Genomic DNA, 20,248 nt, shown 5'->3' with positions numbered 1-20,248 from the left:
TATCTTTTACCTAAAAGGTTCTATAATTTTAGGGGGAATTTTCAGTTGAGCAGTTAAAAAAAAATTGCTCCTCTACCTCATAAAGTTGCTGTGAAGGTAAAATAAAATACATTCAAATTGCTGTACCTAACATAGAGTAAGCACTTAATAAATGTTAACTGTGATTATTACAACACATCAACATTTTCCTGGACTTGGAACATAATCAGATGCTTAGAAAATGCTTGTTGAATTGAATAGAATAGTTAGAGAACAAGTTTCACAGAAATGGTGAGTTTTTGAAGGGAAAGTATTTTAAATTACACAATTTTTGAATGCGAAGTGAGGAAAAAGAGATGAAATCTAAATTAAAGGCATTAAGAAAATCTGGTCAGCTTTTCCGGAATGAGATTCAGTTATGGCACAGCTAGAAAGGATTGACTCAAATGAAGCTTTTGGTTTTAGTTTCAGGTTTAAGTTTTACTCATTTCCTGCATTACAGCATAACCGAGCATTGCCTGCCCTGAGCATGGGAAATAATATTTCTGAAAAGCATCAAACTCTAAAGGTGCCTCATTGTCCCTGTCACTAAATGAAGCCCACGTCCTTTCCTTCTGGCCAAAGCGATTGCGAAAACATCCCAGAAAATGTATTTTATCACAATATATTTAATAAATCTTTTGTCACAGCCACCCTGTTGTGAGAGCCATATGTTTAGAGCTGGTGGATGAGATGTCACAACTCTGGCCTTGGGAGCATTAGGTAACTATGCTGAGCTTTATTCATTTCTTGCTGGGGTGACTGGGAGGGAGGGAAGGTGAAAAGACTCAAAGGCCTAGAGGAAGGTAGAATTCACAGGCACAAATGCTCAGGCAGCAGAGAATAACTGAAAGCATGCAAAATCAAGGTCTGTTAGGAGAATCCAAGAGAGGTGCAAACAAAAAAGAAATTATGAACATCAAGAACCACAGTGATAGAGGGCAGGTTGGAGGCTAGGTCACAGAGCCAAGAGTTCAGAGCTGGTGAGGGACTTGAGCGTGTGACAGAACTAAACAAGCCTGATGCCTTCAGATCTGATTGTTTTTGCACGGCAAATTCACCACTAATATAGACCAACTAGCTTAAGTGCCTGGGGCAGGACAAACTGCTCAGAAATGTGAGTCCGGCCATGTGAAGGCAGATGACTCATATTCGTTTGGAAGTGATAAGAGATTTTCATGAGCAAGAAGAGGTTTCTTCTTCTATAAAAAAATTTAGATGCTTCTATAGTGACTCCCAAATCAAATCAGTAGCAAGAAAAAATATCAAAATGCAAATAATACACAAAAAAACATCATTCCATGCTATCTTAAGGATCCTCTCATTCTCTGCCCCTGACTGTGGCAACAAAGAATGCATTACAGGATATACATTAGGAGCAATTTTTTTTGATGGTCCTTTTTTAAAGGTTGATGTTGACACCAGTTATTCAAATAAATTTTTATTCACATCCATAACTGTTGGGAACATTGATTAGTCTGACAAAAAGTAAAAGTGAGCGCTTTTTAAAAAAGTATAATAAGCATTAAGAGTTGTTGAGATTTAAAAAACTTTGATAGTCACTATGACTCTCCCTACTCCGATAGTCATGTAATGCCACATATTGTCAAGGGAAAAGAGGAGAATGTAGGAGGGGGCCAGAGAAAGGGAGAGAGCTCAAAAGCCAGTGGTATTTTACACTTTAACAAGCAAGAATACCGAGAATAAAATTTTACTGTCTTAGAAGCTGTCATTCTGTCTGATTTCTCTGGGACAATTTCTTTTCATCCATAATATATTTATTAGCAGCTGCCCAAACTAGTGCCATGGCATTTAAAAGCTTTTTATTGTGGGGAATTTAAAATAAACACAAAGGTAGGAAAAGAAAAGTATAATAAATTCTTATGAACCCATCATTCAGGTTCAATAATTATTGGCATTCTATCAGTCTTGTTTCATCCATCCCCCAGTTTCTGGGGGTAGGACTGGAGTATTTAAGTAAATGTCAAATATTGTGTTATTTGACCCATAAATACTTCATTATGCTTACTAATTGATAAGAACATTTTCATAGCATCTTAGAAAATCAACACAATTCTTTAATAGTATCTAATATTCAAATCCATTTTTGAATTTAGTTGATTGCCTCATATTTTTTAACAGTATGTCCCATTTATTATTATTATGCAACGATGATGTGAAAAGTGACTGGAAAACATAAAGGACACTTATTTGGAGAATCATATATAATAATAGGATAATGATGAAGCTAACATTAATTATTATGATGACCAATTTGTCATCATTGCAGTGAAAATAAGTATTGTCTCTGGGAATAAATTGCAAATGTCCTACTTAGTTTTAAATCACATAATTAAAAAAAAATATGTCCATTTAAAATTTTTGTAGTGCTTTATTTCATTTCCTGAAACTGTTGAATGATTTATTATTTTTGCTCATTTGCATTTTCTACATTATAATATTTATTTTTATGGTTATGAAAGTAATTCATATTCCTTTTAGAAAGCTTGGAAAGCCAATTATAATCCATGGCCAGTGATGAACACACAACATTATAGGGTATTTTCCATAGTTTTCTTTGAGAATATATTCGTACAATAAACACAAATGTGCATTATGTGCAAAATGGGGATTTCTTTGTAACCCTCTATTTCAATTTACATTTTATTTCATGCATTACCCAAGTTATTGGACAATGATTATCACTTTGTACAAATCTTAATGTGAATCTATGTCTATTTACATAGCATAATTCCCTAAAATGGAATTACTATGTCAAAGAGTATGAATACTTTTAACTTTTATATCTATTGTCTAATTATTTTCTAGAAATTGTTTTCCTATTCAATTTTCAGAAAATGAGTGCCTATCTTAACTGAACTTTATCAGTAAAAAATGTATTTTTATCAGCTGCTGTAAGAAATATTGCATCTGAACTTATTTGCATTTCCTGTGTATTTTTCAAATGTTTATATGTATAATTGTAATTATTTGCCTATTCATAATAGCTGCCCAACTTTCTGTTTCAGGGTTCATCTTAGCATTTTGTTAAAACTTCGTCTAAAATATAACCTCTTTGTGTATCCTGTGTTGTTAATACTTTTCCTAGGTTTTGATTTTATTTGATTTGTTTGGTTCTAAATGAGCTTTATATTTTTACATAGTCAAGCCTGCCAATGTCTTTTGCTGTTGTGATTTCTTAGAAAGCTTTTACTTGGAAAGTCCATTCCATCCTAAGATAATAAATGTATACTTAAATTTATTTTGCATTGAGTCATGAGTTTTTTTTAGTACTTAACTCTTTATTCCTCATAAAATAGTTTGGGGACTATGGCATGGGGGGATGCGCTAACAAAAAATTTTTAAATTCATTTCTACATCACCAAATGAATACTCTTTCCTTTCCCTACTGATTTTATAATAGCAACTTTATCTCATACTAAATTTTTATATCCACTTTGGCAAATAGCAGCACACTGATTTGCATGTAACCAGATAGTATACACATTATCTTTCCCCAGCAGAACTTTTCGGGATCCCTACTTAATCTTTTTTTTGTATCTCCTACGACATGGTAGTTAATAGAAATTTTTTGTATGAAATTAACAATTAGTAAGTCATTCGTATCCCTGGAAAAGTATTAACTTTAAGATAAACAGCTGTCTGTTTTGACTGGTTTAAATATTTAACTTTTGGGGGAAAAAAAGAGTGCTGACAGGTTCTTTAATGATCCTTCCAATTATGACACTTTCATCTGATTCAGCTATTCAGAAATACTCATTTCTTAATTCAGAGCATCAAGTCAGCCTCTTATGGTCCTTATAATTTGGACCAACATTCATATCCAAGGCATTTTTGATCATTATTCTTCTAAAATAGTTGTAATGCAGCCAAGCCAGAGTATTTCTCAAACCTTTGTAATGTACAGACGTCATTTGCAAAAGAAATTTTGATGGTTACACTGTCTTGCCAATCAAACAGGATTTTCATTCCATCAAGCAGTTCTGGAACGTCCCAACACCATTTTCCTAAAGGATTTCCTTCTGGGGATTTTTTTCTAGCTTGGAGTCACACACACACACACACACACACACACACTATAATCCTAATTGGATGGCTAACTCCATTCTGCAGTGACACACACACACACACACACACACACACTATAATCCTAATTGGATGGCTAACTCCATTCTGCAGTGACACACACACACACACACACACACACACACTATAATCCTAATTGGATGGCTAACTCCATTCTGCAGTGACACACACACACACACACACACACACACACACACACACTATAATCCTAATTGGACGGCTAACTCCATTCTGCAGTGACACACACACACACACACACACACACTATAATCCTAATTGGACGGCTAACTCCATTCTGCAGTGACCACACCAACCTAGGGCAGTACCGCATTCATTCAGCAGCTGTTGTGTGAATGAGCCCCACCTCACCGCGCTCATCCTGCCACCCGGGCCGCGGAGACCATCTCTGGCCTTTGGGCCACGCAGGGCAGGCGATCTCCGGTGCTCGGAGTTGCAGATCTCGACAAGGCTGGCTGGGCTCTGCCCAGGGTTGCACGCCGCACTGGGCTCTGTGTGAGGGGTGAGGCGGATGGACCCGCCACCATTCATTCCCCTCTCTCTCCTGGCTCCGTGGTTCATTTGCAGTCTTTACAGAATGGATCAAAAAAGAAATTTTGTTTCTCTACTTAACTAACTGTTCTGCCTCTTACTGGAAGACCGTGGTACCTACCTTAGGTTCCAGTTAAATAAAACAAGGGGGCTGAAATGAATGGATAGTTTTCAAATTGATTTGAGTCAATTTGGAAAAGGCGCTTCAGGGGACGCTGTTTAAAACAGTCTAAACAGACACACACACAAACAAACAAAAACAAAACAAACACCTCCCTGTCCTGCCTCCATCCTCCCATTTAAAACCTACCAAAGCAGATAATCCTCCAATTTTCTTTCAGTGGTAACATGCTATGATTTTAAGATTTTTTTCTTCTTGGTTTTTTTGTTTGTTTGTTTGTTCCTTTTTACTTTTCCTCTGTCATGTCAAGGCTTGGAAGCAACATTATCACTTGTGTCTGTTTCAGCGGCAATTATTTCAACAAGTTGGGATTTCTGCTTCAACTGTTCCTCAATATATACTTGATAAATTGTGTACATTACATGTTCTGCAGATTAAAGCAGTTTACGTAAGAATAAAAAGTCATCATTGCACAGATTCTGTTCTGGAGAATATTCTGGAATCTAGACGGAAGATTTTACCCTCGGGCGTGTGCAGCTGTTTTGTCTTGAGCAATACAACTCATTTAACCTCACTTTTGATCTTTGGAAAAAGATTGAGTAGTCCTGAATGAAATCCAGCTCTGTCCTATTTTGAGTTTTCATGACACCCACGCTTGCTGACAGACTGGCAAGCTGGCTATAGTCTACTTAAATTGAACAAACACTTAATTACCTACATACTATCTTAGCTCCCAATTAGAGGATTTCTCTCCCTTGGGCTTTGGCCACACTTTTTTTCATTGACCTTATCAGTAGGAAGGAGAGCAAATCCTTTTGCTGGTGTGTTAGTGGGGGCCTGAGATGCTCCTTCTTGATGTCACCTGAACTTAGGTCCCAGGAAGGAACTGTGGCCACACCCCACACAGAAAGAGTGTGCTAAGACCCTGAATTTTCTCTGCTTTGTGATTAGCTCACTCTTCAAATCTGCTAAGGCTGGGATGAATTCCCATCAGTACTACTGGCAAAAAAACTAAGTTAAATCAAATGCGATAGGGTTTTTTAAAAAAGAAGGTAGCCTGGGGTGAACAAAAAGTTATACATGTGTACATGTGGGACCTCCTTATCTGGTCAACTTTATTAGTTCTTTTTAAAAAAGTCCACCTAGTTGTTCTCAAATAGGCCAGAAAAGGCATTAGTGACAACCCTTTGATTTAACCCTAGCCCAGAGAGCTTCTTGAATATTTTTGACCTATTCTACAAAAATTTCGTTGAAGCAAAATGTAGAAAAATTATATTTGAAGCAAAAGATAGATGCATTTGCCATACTAATATTTCTCTATTTACAAGTTAATTTCTTAAATAGTTTTTTTTTTTTTTTTGGTGACATAGGCATAGATAGAGCGGTATGTCTCTAAAATATTGATAATATTCTAAAACCCAATAAGCCCATATGTACAGTTCACTCCTTTTTTGAATCATAAAATAGGGTTCTTTAAAGATTTTAGCAAGTTATTTGCCAAGTACTTTATGGATTTGAATTGCTTTAAAAATATTAAAGGGTGAGACATCTGACAGCATGGCATAAAAATTGCAGCGAGAGCCTGGGATACAGAGGATCAGAAGCAGACATCAGAGCTGGGCTGTTGTGTCAGAATGTGAGAACTGAAGATGAAAGGAGACCCAACTACTTCAAGAGTAAACAGGGAGGGACTCAGTATGATCTTCCAGCTAGAACAAGCGGTGCTGTTCAGAGCTTCTTTTGAAGTTCTGGTTGGGGTGTGGTGGGTCAGCTGTGTTTAAAGAACCTGAGACACAAACACGTAGGAAATAAGACCTAGGAGAGTGTAGTGTAGAAAAGGTTCAGAGAGGGAGGTAGAGTGAGCAAAATAAAAGCGTACAGGGAAAATGTTTGAATTTCACTTCTGTATTTTGGAAAGAAGGATGGGAATGTGATAAAACCTGAGAAAATATAATTTAAGAGCTGCCATGTTCACCAAATCACAGAATACCCAAACTCGTCTGAAAAATATGTCATATTTTAGATATCAGGTAGTAAATGTAAGGTACGTCACTTCCTCAAGAGACTGAAAATACACCTAGTTTCCAGTATAAATTCCTAGATGTGTGATTTGGAATTAATTTGGAATTAATTATGTTAATTATGTTATGCCAAGGCACAGAACAAACAACAGGGAAACAGAAGGGAAAGAACAGGTGCTTTCCTGGGCTGGCAGACTCTGTTTGAAAGGCAGTCAAACAAGGGTTTTGTTTTCTTTTTTCTTTTTGGTAAGAAAGAAGTTAAGAGCTTATAGCTTGATCAATTGCAAAACACCTCGCCCACTTCTTCCTTCTCCCTGAGCTCCTTTCCTCTTTCACTATTGACTTTGCGGCAGACTCTTGTAGTAAAACCTAATAGTTGAAATAAAAATATATTTAACAAAATTTGTGAAAGGATTATATTTAAGTGCCATTTTTAGGGTTTAAAAATAAAAATCAAATTAAATGTTCAATAGTCATAAAATTTTTTCTTAACCATTCTTGTGCCGTCAGATGAAGCTATAGACTGCTCAGAATAATTACTTTTAAATTATAAAATAAAATACACAATATTACAAAAGAAACCAATTATACTAAAATGTAATTACTAAAAATGAAAAAAGCTATGATACAGTAATATATAAGCCTTCTTAAATTAACACATTAAATAATAGGGAAGTGAATATAAAATATCTATCTATGCTCCTAGAACTTTGCAGCACATGGTGTACACAAACCAGTAAGACGTGGATTCTGCCAAAAGAGGGGAGGACGTGTTGTTCAGACATATTAAGAAACAAGAGCTAGCTCCAAACTATTTTTATCCAATACGTATTTCATGGGGGGGTTGACTCCACCTTTGATATCCATAACCATCTACTACTTTGGGAGAATTTTATTACTGATTTAATTGTTCTGCCTGGGTCCTTGAGCTTCTGTAACAGATATGTTGAATTTTTTTTTTTTAAGGCCACTTTCTTTTGAAATATATATATATATATTTGCATAGTCAGGCACCAAGAATTGAACCCAGGTCTCCAGCATAGCAGATGAAAACTCTGCCTGCTGAGCCACCATGGCCCACTTTGATATGTTGAATTTTTTTTAATCAAGTTTCAGTGTAAAACAGTATCAGTAATGAGGCTTAATGCAATATATTTGAGAAAAATGGTTTCTGTGTTTGGAAACAACCCCTATCACCTTAACTTCATGCAAAAATGGGTGTTCAGATATATTCGGGAATGTTGGTTATCCTTGCTACCTGTTATCTCTGAGTGTGACTGGATTGAATTGAATTAATATTTATTGAGAAGCCATCAAGAAGAGCGTTCCAGCTTCTGCTTGAGGTTTGATGTAGAGAAAAGCTAGAACAGGGGAGGAGAGAGTTGATGGAGCCAGGCGCAAATGCACGTTGGTGGGCACCTGTAGCAGCCCATGATGGCTGCGGTTTTAGGAATTTCTCAGGGTACGATAGGGAAGAAAGATGGGAGGCAATTTCTGACAGGGCTTTGATACTTGGCTGGAAATGGCAAGTTACATACGACCAGCACGACTAGGCCTTGATGTTTCATCCAATAATGAGTTAGTGTCAGTGAGACTGACACCAGCAGACTTGTGAAGTCTTGAATATGCTCCGTCTGATTTTTCATTGTGATATGATCAGGAGGGCATAACCTGAGGTGCTGTGCTCCCTGAACTCTTCCACAACATTTTGTACAGCAAGCTCTTTCCTAGATGGTGTGCGTAGCCGTAACTTTTCCAGGCTGCCAGCCTAGCCCCAAATCACAAAACATTTGTTCCTTACACCTCAAGATACATAGAGTGTATAAAGGCCATGTGGATACTTTTCTTACTCTTTTTGAAAATATTGTCTATTGAGAGTAAGAAATACGGTTTCTAAGATACTTTGAGCACTTGGTTCCAATTTGGGGTTGTAAAATTTAAAGACCACACTAAGACCAAGGATAGCCAAGGGAAGAGCAAATCATGGGATGGGGATAGCTTCTTTATCTGTGCCACGACTACGTTTTTAAACCTTTTTATGACGGTGCTAGCAGTTATAGTTATTTAACTCTAGGAGGCCATCAACAGCGGGATCCAGATCAGAGACTTCCAAATTAGCTATTAAGAGGGTGGGGCTAAGCATAAATGGTGTCGGTGAGGGGCTTTACACAATACATCCTAAAATCTCTCATTCATTGTCCCATCGTTTCTTTAAACAAATGCGCCTTTAGCAGCTACTAGTGTGGGGCTCTGGGCTAAGTGCATCCCAGAGATATAAAATGTATAGTCTTGCAAGTCTTTCTATCACGTCAGTATTAAGTTTCAAGTTCTTTCTCTTTCTCTGGGATTTGAAGGTTTTCTCTGTTCCTCTTCTCTGCTGAGTTTTAAAATGAGAGCCTCTATGATCTTTGAATACATAATAAGCAAAAAAAGGAAAGCATGTTTCTAACTGTTTCAAAATCAGTTTTGACTTAAGTTAGTCAATCAAAGTGCCATAATAATCGCTAATGTGCATATAACACCTTACAATTTAGGAAGCAAGTTGCATCCTTGTTTTCATGTAGTATTTATAACAAGGTGGGCATAGTTTATTGAGCCCATTTTGAAGATGGAGACTCAAAATTTAAGTAACTGGATATGACTGGTCAAAGGGCAAAGCCTGGACTGGAAAGGGGTAACTTTTCATTGTATTACACTCTTTCCATAAATGTCAAGAGCAGCTGATGGTAGCGTTCTTTTCAAATTCCAAAGTGACTTTTCAGTAACTGGGCAATTACTGTACTTCAGTCATTTGAAATACTTAAAAGTCATTTGTTTGTAGCCTTCCTTTATAAAAGAAGGTAAATATGGCTCATAAGCATATTTGAAGACATGTACCTGGTTCTGAAAAGACATTTGCAAATATTATGGTCATCTAGTGGTAAACTGCATCAAATAAAATTTTAAGTTCTTTCTTTTTTTAAAAGTTAGGGATGCTTTTCTGGATACGGTTTTTAAATATTTTGTATTGTTGATATTTATGTTATTTTAAAATTTGTTTTGGGGAGAACCATAACTTCCTAATATCTGCATAGTGGAAAAAGAATAATAGTATTTATTGAATAGTGGCTTTGGGCAGGCACTGTTACAACAGCCCTGTGAAGAAAATACTATTATCATATTCATTTTGTAGGTGAGAAAATTGAGGCACAGTTAATTTAAGTAACTTGCCCAAAGTCATACAGCTAGCAAGTAGGAGCCCTAGGGTTTGAACTTGGGCTGACTGGCTCCAAGGCCTTTGCTTGTAACCACAGCGTTATGATTCCCCATCTCAGCATTGTCACTGATGAGTTGTGTGAGCCCTGTCAGGTAATTTAATGACTTTGCTCCTCAGATTCGTTATTGGTGAAAAGAAAGAGGTTTCACTGGATAATGAGAATGACTACTATTTAGGGAGTAATATCCTACATGCTTTTCATGTATGCCCTTATTTAATCCTCACACAGCTCTAATTTTACATATGGGGAAACTGGGATTTAGAGAGGCCAAGTAATTGCTAAAGGTGACATAGTGGGTGTAAAGATGAGGATTAAATCCCAAGATTTTAGTCAAAGCATTTTTTCTGCTCTCTTTTCAAGGGTTTGTGCAGCCTTAAAATTCCATACATTGAATCTTGGCTTTTTATTTTAAGGCATGCCACAGTGAAAGCACATTGGTTTCATAAAGCTGTTCGTTTCTAATCCTTCCAAGAAATGACATGAGCCTACAAATGGTTGCAAATGTCCTGGAACCATTGACACAGATAATAGCAGTCTTCACAATGAAACACTGTGCTATTAATATTATATTATTTTTTTTTTTTGAGGAGTCACATGTGTAGCAAACAGGATGTAACCGGACATGCTAGGCAAGCTGTGGCTAATCCAGAACACTACAAGAGATTAAATTCTCATTATTACTCACAGTTAGTCCCCGAATATCTGTGTATGTTCATTTTCTCAGTTTCTTCAGTTCGGCAGGAAGTTTTAAAGAACCAAACAGCATGCCCTTCCGCCCCTGCTATATTCATAAGCTATTTTGGGGTGAGTCATCGGAATTCTGTGGTTTGTATATCCTGAAAGGAGAGCGGAGACACTGTATGGTTAGTATTTATTTGAAACACTTAGTCGGAAAAAAAAAAAACCCTTTGATAAAAGTTCAACATTAGGTAAAAAAAATGCCTGCGGAAGGATCTTTCCATTGTTATAAAGGTTCAGCTTATATTCCCATCTCTGGGAATATCACACAAATATAATTTTTCAGCTTGTGCATAATCACAGCTTGGTCTAGTGCATGTAGAAGGTCTGGCCTGGTGTTTCAGAGTAATTCAGAGCATAAACAATCCTTCTGTCCTTGGAGTATCTGTTTGCTAATGTCAAAGCAATGTTCTAAGTTGGATAGAGTTATGGATCTATGAATACTCAGACCAAGCCAAATCCCTGAGGTCTGTAAGATAATGTCACCAATATAATAATTGTGGCTCATGATGAAATCGTTACAGTAGTAAAAAATAACTGATAAGCATTGACAGAGTCTCCACATAGCTACGAGGGAGCCTCAGGGGAATTCCAGTTATTAAATATATGTTTCCTTCACTCATCAGGAAAAGAAACTGATTTTGAAAGGGAAGAAGGAAGAAAACACAAGTCTGTTGAGTAGTAACTGTGGGCAGGATCCTGCACTAGGTCTCCAAAAAGTCCCATAGAGACTAGATCTGGAAAGCTATGCTGTTGTTGTTTTTGTATGCTCTATGGCGGGGTCATATTTCATTCCTTTTCCATGTGAGTGTCCCGTTATTGCAGCACCGTTTGTTGAATTGTTTGTCTGTTTTTGTTGGTTTCCTGGTATGGGAAGTGCGTGGGCAGGGAATCAAACCTGGGTCTTGGCAGGCGAGAATTCTACTACTGAACTACCCTCGCACCCCCTAGATCTGGAAAACTATTAAATTCAGAAGTTGAAGTGGATCGATGTTCTACAGCCTCAGGGGTGTAGACAGAGACAAGGAAAGGAAGTGGTGGCATCTGACGCCTATATTCAATCAGAGTTGTCCAATTAATTACGACCAAGAGATAGCCATAGAGGACAACTTCAAGTTGGTCCCAAATTAAGAGAGTTAAGATGATGCCCTGTTTTATGAAATGTAGTGACTACTATTTGGTTCTTCAATGGTTTTAGATGGGACATAAATAGGATGTTAAGGAGCATTCAAATATGAGAATAAGCTGTCTTTCTAATTTCCTCTTAAATTTCTGGTTATGTCACACAGAAAAGTTTAGTTTGGTGTTTGTGAGACTTTAACTTTTTTCAGAGCAGGCAACTGCATCTCTCTAGACTTGAATAAGTACTTATTCATAGTTCTTCTTTCTGCAGTCACATTTTATTTACATGGAGTAGACACTGAAAAATAAATATATTAAGGTAAAAAAGTAGATTGATTTAAAACATATTTACTAAATAATAATATAGTGCTGGCTGACTGGGCACCAGGCGATGGGCCCATCATATAAAACTTCATACCTTTGGTGCTTTGGAGGCAGATGGTTTCATTAGGGGCTGCTTGTCTAAAAAAGTCCTCCTCAAATTGAGTCCATGTGTCAGTAATGGTCTGCAAGTAAGTACAGAAGTTTAGAGTAAAAATTTTAAAACTTTTATAACTCATTGATGTTGCTGTGACTTCTGATCACATGAAATATTTTTATAACAACATATTTTTATTGCATTTTATGAAAGTATTAGGTTAGTAACAGATTAAAAAATATCCTGATAGTTTGAGAAACACTTATCAGAGAGCATGTTTAGAACAGGCACTTAACTAAAGACAGTGGCAGTCTAAGCCATTATGATAAAAGCAGATATAAAAAAGTAATGAGTTTGCAGAAAATATAAAATCTTCACAGAATCTAGAAGAATGAGAGCAAACAGACTAAGATAATAACTACCTTTGTAGGAGCTGGGACTGTGCCAACCTTTTTGTGGTCATATCCCAAGGATCCAACACAGTGTCTGGTGTACAATAAGTACTCTAATTATGTGTTGACTGAATGAATGAGTAAATGAATAAATGAATGAAACACAGTGTTTGGCAAGGTAGGCCTAAAGGAATCACCAAATAAATATGCTCTATTGTAGGGCAGTATTAGATTATCATGCTTTTCCAGGCCTTTTACAATACTTCCTAGTTTCCTTTGTTCTGATTACATAATCACCAAGACAACTGCTAAGTACTAATTAGGTTGTCAATATACCCTAACACCAGAAAGGTGGTGCCTTCATTTGAAATAAATAATTTGCAGTTGGTGTTGCAATAGACTATCGTGCCTCAGTAACAGACAACCCAGAAATCTCAATGGCATGACCCAACAAACACAGATTGTCAAAGGGCTTGGCTCATTGTGTCCATCTCAACCTTTGCTTCCAAGATCCCTTTAACGGGGGATGTGACGTATCCCTCACTGTCTCTTAAAACTATTGCCTGGAAGTGACACATTACATTTATGTTCACATTTTGTTGGCTAAAGTGCACATACATTCATTCCTAATATCAGTTGAGTTGGGGAAGTGCAGTCCTATGCACTAAGTGAAGAGCCAGGTATTTTTTGGTGGCCAGCATATACATGCACCTATGTGACTTTGATTAACAAAAGTTATTCCCTCTCTGATCGGTCCGCTACGACTGCACCATTGGCACTGAATTCCTGTACTCTCAGATCTCTGGAGTGAGTCCTGAATGCAGTGAACCCCATGGATGTCCTGCTGTCTGTGTACCTCCGCTTCAGCTGTCAGCGCTGCTTTCTGTTCTTTAAAACATCAGTAGTAACCTCTGCCACGGCACCCCCGCTTTGGTTCTAATTCTCTCTCCATCAACCAACTTTTGGTTCTATTTCTCTCTCCATCAACCAACTTTTGCTTCTGAATAAATTTTCCCAAATCACCTGATGGCAGATGATTGACTTTAGATTGTCGCCAGGGAGATTTCTTGTAGTGAAATTTTAAATGGCTTTGAAAATAAACATTTCATAAATAGTCTTGTGTGAGATTGCTAAACTGATAGCTTCCCTGAGGCTTATCAATCCGGAGAAACTAGAGCATTTCAGGGCCTGCACATTTGAGGAGTGGGTGCTAGGTTACAGTAATCTATAGATCCTTTATGCTGTGAAAGCTCATCATATCTCTCTATCTCTGTCTATGTATCTACTATATAATAGTCTATCTCATCTAGTTCATCTCTATAATCTGTCTAATTTATCATCATCTACTATCTGTCTTTCAATGTAGGACATTCTTACATAAATTGGTTTAGGAAACATGCTTCTGAAGGTCACAAAAACTTTTACTCTCTTTAAAGGGATTAAAACATCTTCTCTCCTGACAAACATTTTCCCATTAAATGCTTACACATTTGATGGGAAAATAAAGGATTTGCTTTTAAAAGGTAACATTTTCTCAGCTATTTCCATAGTCGTTTGGACTTCCAAAATCAGTATAATCTAGAAAATCTGTAATCTGGTGAAAGCCGACACAACTCTTTTAAAAGGTTATGGCTTTCAAAATCAGAAATAAAAATAAGAATTGATATCTGCCTATGTCTTCAGATGACAGAGGTTTAGGGTTTTTAGACTTTTAGAGGTAGAGGTTTGAAACTTTTAAATGTGATCAGTATAAGCAGTCAAATCAGATTACTGAACTTCTCCAAAGCCATATGGGGGAGGTTTTTCTCTCAGCCATCTGTATTAGATATATTAACAGAATGATTTCTAGATCTGGTGGACACAGACTAATCACCCAGCTGAACGGGGAGGAGGAAGCGCTCCTTTATTACTCTTCAGTCAGCTGTCGCACATCTAGACATGTAGCTAATCATTTATTTGCCTCTAATTTCAGAGGCCGGCCTTAGATGATAAGCCTCATAAAAAGCTAACAAGGAGATGCCTTTGATAAGGTGGTAAATCATTAAAGAGAGAAATGACCTCCTGATTTATGACTTTCTGGAATGCTTTAGACTGTGAAGATAAAACTCCATTTCTGCTTTGCAAGTAGTATCTCTAAATCAAACTTGGATGATACAATGCAAAAAAACAAGCAAAAAATCTCCCTCAAAGTTCAGTAGATTTCAGTTGAGTAGCTAAACTTGGATTCTAAGATCTCTACCAACTTGCAAGGCCTACTCTTAAGTTCTGTGAAATAGTGTTGGGGAGTTGTATCATGTCCCCCACGAAAGGCATATTTAGGTCCCAACCCCTGATCCTGCATTTGCAAACTCATTTGCCAATAGGACCTTTGAGGACATGTTTAGGTCAGGTGTGCCCAAACTGAACGAGGGTGGGCATTAATCTGACGTGGCTGAGAGCCCTGTAAGCAGAGGAAGTTGGACATGAAAGAAGAAGCAATGGGAAGAAGAAAGAAACTGGAAACCAGCGGAACATGGAAGAGAAAGGAGAAGATGCCACCATGTGTATTGCCGTATGACGGAAATGTCAAGGGCCAAGACTCACCAGCAGCCAGCCCTGGTGCTACAGTCTTTGGGGAGAAATCATTTTCTTGTTGTTGCCTTGATTTTGGACTTCTCCTAGCCTCAAAACTGTGAGCCAACAAATCCCTGTAGTTTAAGCCAACTCAGTGTATGTTATGTGTTTTAGTAGCTGAGAAACAAAATCAGACAGGTTCTATGCCTTATTTTTCTAGAGGAATTAGCCTAGTGTTGGCATAGTAGGTACTCTGCTAGTATCTTTTGGTGGTGTGTGTTAATCATGTTAATAATATAAAACTATACAGACAATATATTACTAAAATCATAAAATATTATATCCTTTTAAAAAAAGAACACATCCTGTTAAGTTCTTGTTTCAGGAATTTTGCACTTGTTATTTTTTCTGCTGGCATACACACCCTCTCCAAGATATTCCTGTGGCTTGTTGCCTCACTTCTTAAGGTCTCTGTCCAAATGCCACCTCCTTAGAAAGATCTTGCCTGGTCACATTATCTACAATATCACCTACTCCACTTTCTAGCCCTGCTGTCATTATCTTCATAAACCTGGACAATATTTATACATTTATCTATTTACTGTCTCTCTTCTCTACCAGAGTATAAACTCCATAGGATAGGGCATTGTTGGTATGGGAAGGACTTCATTTTGTTTATAGCTATAGCTCTAGTGCCTGGACTAATGCTTACATGCTATCTAGTAAGAATGAAGGAATGAATGACTGAATGAATGAGTTGATTGATTCATAAATGGAAAAAATTGTTATGGCTCCTAGGAGCATGATTTTTTCTCTAAACTTAATTGAAGTATAGTAAATCACAAGTTAAAATAATTTGTAATCTGTCTTGATGTACTGGCCATGTAATATAGGATTCTCCTTTTATAAAGATAATTAATTAGAAGTTCTTTTGTTCCCACCATATTGTATCTCTATTAGACTAAATAGGATAAAAAAGAGACTTAATTTGAAGAAAATAAGAGTCTTAGATTAATGAAGTAATTGCTGGGACCAAAGATTATCACTGTCAGTTTGTAGTGAGAAAATGTTAGCCTCTAAAGGAACAAAGATAAGGGACTTTTTGACAGAGCAAATTGGTAACAGCTAAATGTTTTCAAAATAAGGTTCTAAAACTTGCATTTTTTGATGTAGATAGGCTTTTGAAACTCATGTCGAAAAAGGTATATTTCAAAAATAATGTGAACGTTTGAAAATAAAATCACTTTCCCAACCCTAAAAAAAAATAAAAATAAAAATTTTAGATGCTAATAGGTGAGATTTTCAAACAGCAGGTCTTTCATAGCTTCTTAGATTAGTTTTTTTTTTCCATAAAGGAAGGACACTTAAGTAGCCTATCTGAACTCCAACTGCATATCCACAGAGGCACTTCTAAATTGGACTTCTAAAAGCATGGCAGATAATTTTAAACTTGAGCTTAAGAAAAGTGCTGAATGTATGGGGCATACTTCTATCACACAGCGGAACAACAAAGCTACAGAAAATTTGAAAAATTGTTGGTCAAGCCAGTGCCTAGGACTTTAGAAATCCTTCATTAGAACAAATACACATTACCCATTTCTGATGTCCTATTTGCTTTCCTGTCCACAGAGGTAGGAAGTTCAGAAATAACTGCGCCAATGTTTCCTTGAGAACAGATGACAATGGCTGAAAGCCATTTTGAAGTTTGAAGAAAAAAACATAACTCTCCTTGTGAAAATTACAATCCAGTCCTGACTATATTTTAATTTTCATTCAGATTTTTTCTTTGATCCATTAGTTATTGAATAAAGTATGTTTATGATTTTTTTCCCAAATGCATTCTCTTGCAATAATTATTTTTCCTGCTTCCAAATACGATTGCTTTCAGGACACACAACCTGGTCTGAAAGATACTGACACATTTATTGACAATTGCTTCATGGATTGGTAAGCAGCCAGTTTTCATAAATGTTCCGTATATGCCTGAAAAAAATGTGCATTCTCTAATCACTGGATGTACAGTCTTTAATTTGTGCCCAATTGATAAATCTATTTGGCTATGCAAATATTCTTTTTTCCTATGATTATTTTAGCTTGCTTTATCCATACATCATGTAGAGGGCATATTAAAATTTTTTCCATTGATGGCAGATTTGTCAACTTTTCCTTATATCTTTGACAAATTTTTGCTTTATATATTATGAAGCTACATTAATAGGTATATACAAGTTTAGAATGTTTATATTATCCTGGTGACTGACCTATTCAAACTCAAGATGGTTATAGTGCTGGTCAACAGTTTGACTACAACCTTGTGTAAGATCCTGAGCCAAAATTAACCAAGCAAACTGCTTCCAGATTCCTGACCCTCTGAAACTATGAGAAAAAATTATGCTGGTTTTAGGCAGCTAAGTTTGGAGGTTGATTTATTAAACTGCAATACACAGCTAACACAATCCCACTTTCTCTATTCTTTCTTCCTAGAACTTTATTAGAAAATTATTAGTCATTTTCATTCTATCCTCATGTTCTTTCCCAGTCTTTTCCAACTCTTTGTCTCTCTGTGAAGTATTAAATATAATTTATTCAGATCAGTATCAATTTTCTAATGAACAAATTCTTTCTTTGGCTCATCTAATCTGATATTTATATCATCCATTGTGTTTTTAATTTTGGTGGTTACAGATTTTATTCCCTAAAGTTCTATTTATTTTTTCTCACATTTCTTTGCTCATTTTTGAAAACTTCTTAGCTCTTATATGTAACTGATCACAATTCTCTTTGACTATTTAGGGGACTTGGATGAGGATGTCTAAAGTTCCAGAAAGGATCTGTGTTTCTTTTTTCACAAGACTCTGGGGTGTTATCAGCCCAGATGCATATTTAATATAATATATTGGATTGGGGGTTCCAGGACCTCCCAGAAGTATATGCTAACTCCATCTCTTAATTTCCCTATGGATGCTTAGAACTTCCAAATTAGTGGGGGCACTCCCCCCCACTCCCACCCCGAGCAAAGGCCTGAGACAGCTGAGTCTTTACAAATTACATTTGCTCACTCACTGTCTGGTCAGGATTAGGTGAGTGCTGATGACCGAGAAGTGAGGGTAGAGTTGTTTCTAAGTTTCTGTATCTTCAAGAAAACTGGGTCTTCCTTCAACCAGGCAAGCAAGGACAATTTGCTGAGTTTGTCTCAGCAGATATAACTGAAGAAATGCCCACCATCCTTTCTTTTTATAGGTCAGGGAAGAAATAGCTCTGACTTATCAAGAATGGTCAGACATTCTGTGGTTGGGCTGCCAGAGTGTAAGAAACTCATCATTCTTTAAAAAGATACATAGATTCTGGTCCATCTTCATTTTATATTTGAAATATAGCTTTGGCATCTAAATTCAAATCTCTTTATTATTATTAGTTACATCAGTTGGCTTTATATTCAAGGCCTACTGACGAGCCGTAGGAGGGAGTCTGCTGACCAAGGAAAAACTTGCTTCTTTGCAGAGTGACTTTTGCTTAATGACCCTTAGGCCTTATAAAGGGCACCTGAGATACCTGCGAAAACTCTCTAGAAATAAACTAGTGCTTCTTAAACTATTTATGGCAAAGAATTAATTGTGATTAGTGTTTTAAATCAATTCTCTTTCTTCCACCCTTTTATTTAAATTTATCACTTCATTTTTCTCTCGATTTGTAACTTAAAGGGGAAAAAGTTCATGAGATATTATATTATATTATATTTATTTATTTATTTATTTTCATCTCTAATATTAGCACAGGGAACAAAAAATTTTCCCTAAGAACTGCATTGGCAGCATCCCAGATATTGAGTTTTGTCACTTCTATGATTTTGTTCTTCAAATGTTTTGGTGCATCCTAAATGTCTTCACTAACAAAAGGTTCATTTAAGAAAGGATCCATTGTACCAAATACAATAAGAAAAAAGAGATATAACTAAGGATGTAAAAGGAAGGAGATGAAATTATCATTTGTTGACAGTGTGATTTTATACCTAAGATAATCAAGTGAACAATTTCTAGAATTAGTAACAGTTTAGTTAAAGTGAATGGATACATAAATCAATTCCTTTCTTCTATACCGATAATTAGAAAACAAAAGGAGGAGGAGACCCCACCCATGCAAAATAGCAACTATAAAAATAAAGAACTGTAGAAATTAATTTAGCAATAAATATGCAGAAACCATATAAAAACTTTAAAAATTTACTGAGCGTTATGAAAGAAGACAAGAAAATGAAGAGACGTCATGCTTGAAAGTGGGAAGACTCCGTCTTGTTAAAATGTCGTTTCTTCTCAAATTGGTATATATATCTAAATAACGTCAGTCAAAATCTCATTAGGACTTTATGGGGAAAATACCCAAATCATTTGAAGCTCATCTGGAAAAACAGACATAATTTTCCTCCCTTTTCTCCAGGAAGCGGAGATCTAGGTTAGGTGAAGGGAGCAGAAATGGCAGGGGAGAAGGGAGGCTGGCTGCGGGGAGTGAGAATTGGTCACCAGTTAGGTGTCACGGTCTCTGAGCTTTTAAAGTGGTTCCAGGCCACTCCAGGACCAGATTCTGGGCAGTTCCCACTGGGGAGGATGTGAGTGTGTTTCAGTCATTTGATTAATATTATTGAGCATCAGGCATGATTCCAGGGAATTAGGGAAAGAGCAATGAACGAGACAAAGTCACTGCCCTTGGGGAACAAACATGTTTTAGTTGGTATCAAGCAGGCAATAAACTTTGTTTTTACTTAGTGATCCTCAGGCCTCACAAGGGAGACCTGGAGACACCTTGAAGGCCCCAGTGAAGTACATTGGTGCTTTTTTTTTTCTTTTTAATCACAGAAAGTCCATATTTAATAATACTAAGCTTATGTTGAGTATAACATTCACTTAGAAGCTGCTGTGGTCCAGTTTCACTTATAGGAAACAAACATGTTTAAAGTA

General features: G+C 36.6%; 1 pseudogene; it reads right to left on the bottom strand.

Moving 5' to 3' along the window:
* Positions 1-4,456: 4,456 nt before the first annotated feature.
* Positions 4,457-20,248, bottom strand: part of LOC143656424 (isoleucine--tRNA ligase, mitochondrial-like) — a 21,298-nt pseudogene continuing 5,506 nt past the window's right edge.

The sequence above is a fragment of the Tamandua tetradactyla genome, chromosome 2 (assembly GCF_023851605.1).
Source record: "Tamandua tetradactyla isolate mTamTet1 chromosome 2, mTamTet1.pri, whole genome shotgun sequence".
Lineage (NCBI taxonomy): Eukaryota > Metazoa > Chordata > Mammalia > Pilosa > Myrmecophagidae > Tamandua > Tamandua tetradactyla.
The sequence above is the reverse complement of the archived record's forward strand: the minus strand, read 5'-3'. Positions and strand labels throughout refer to the sequence as shown.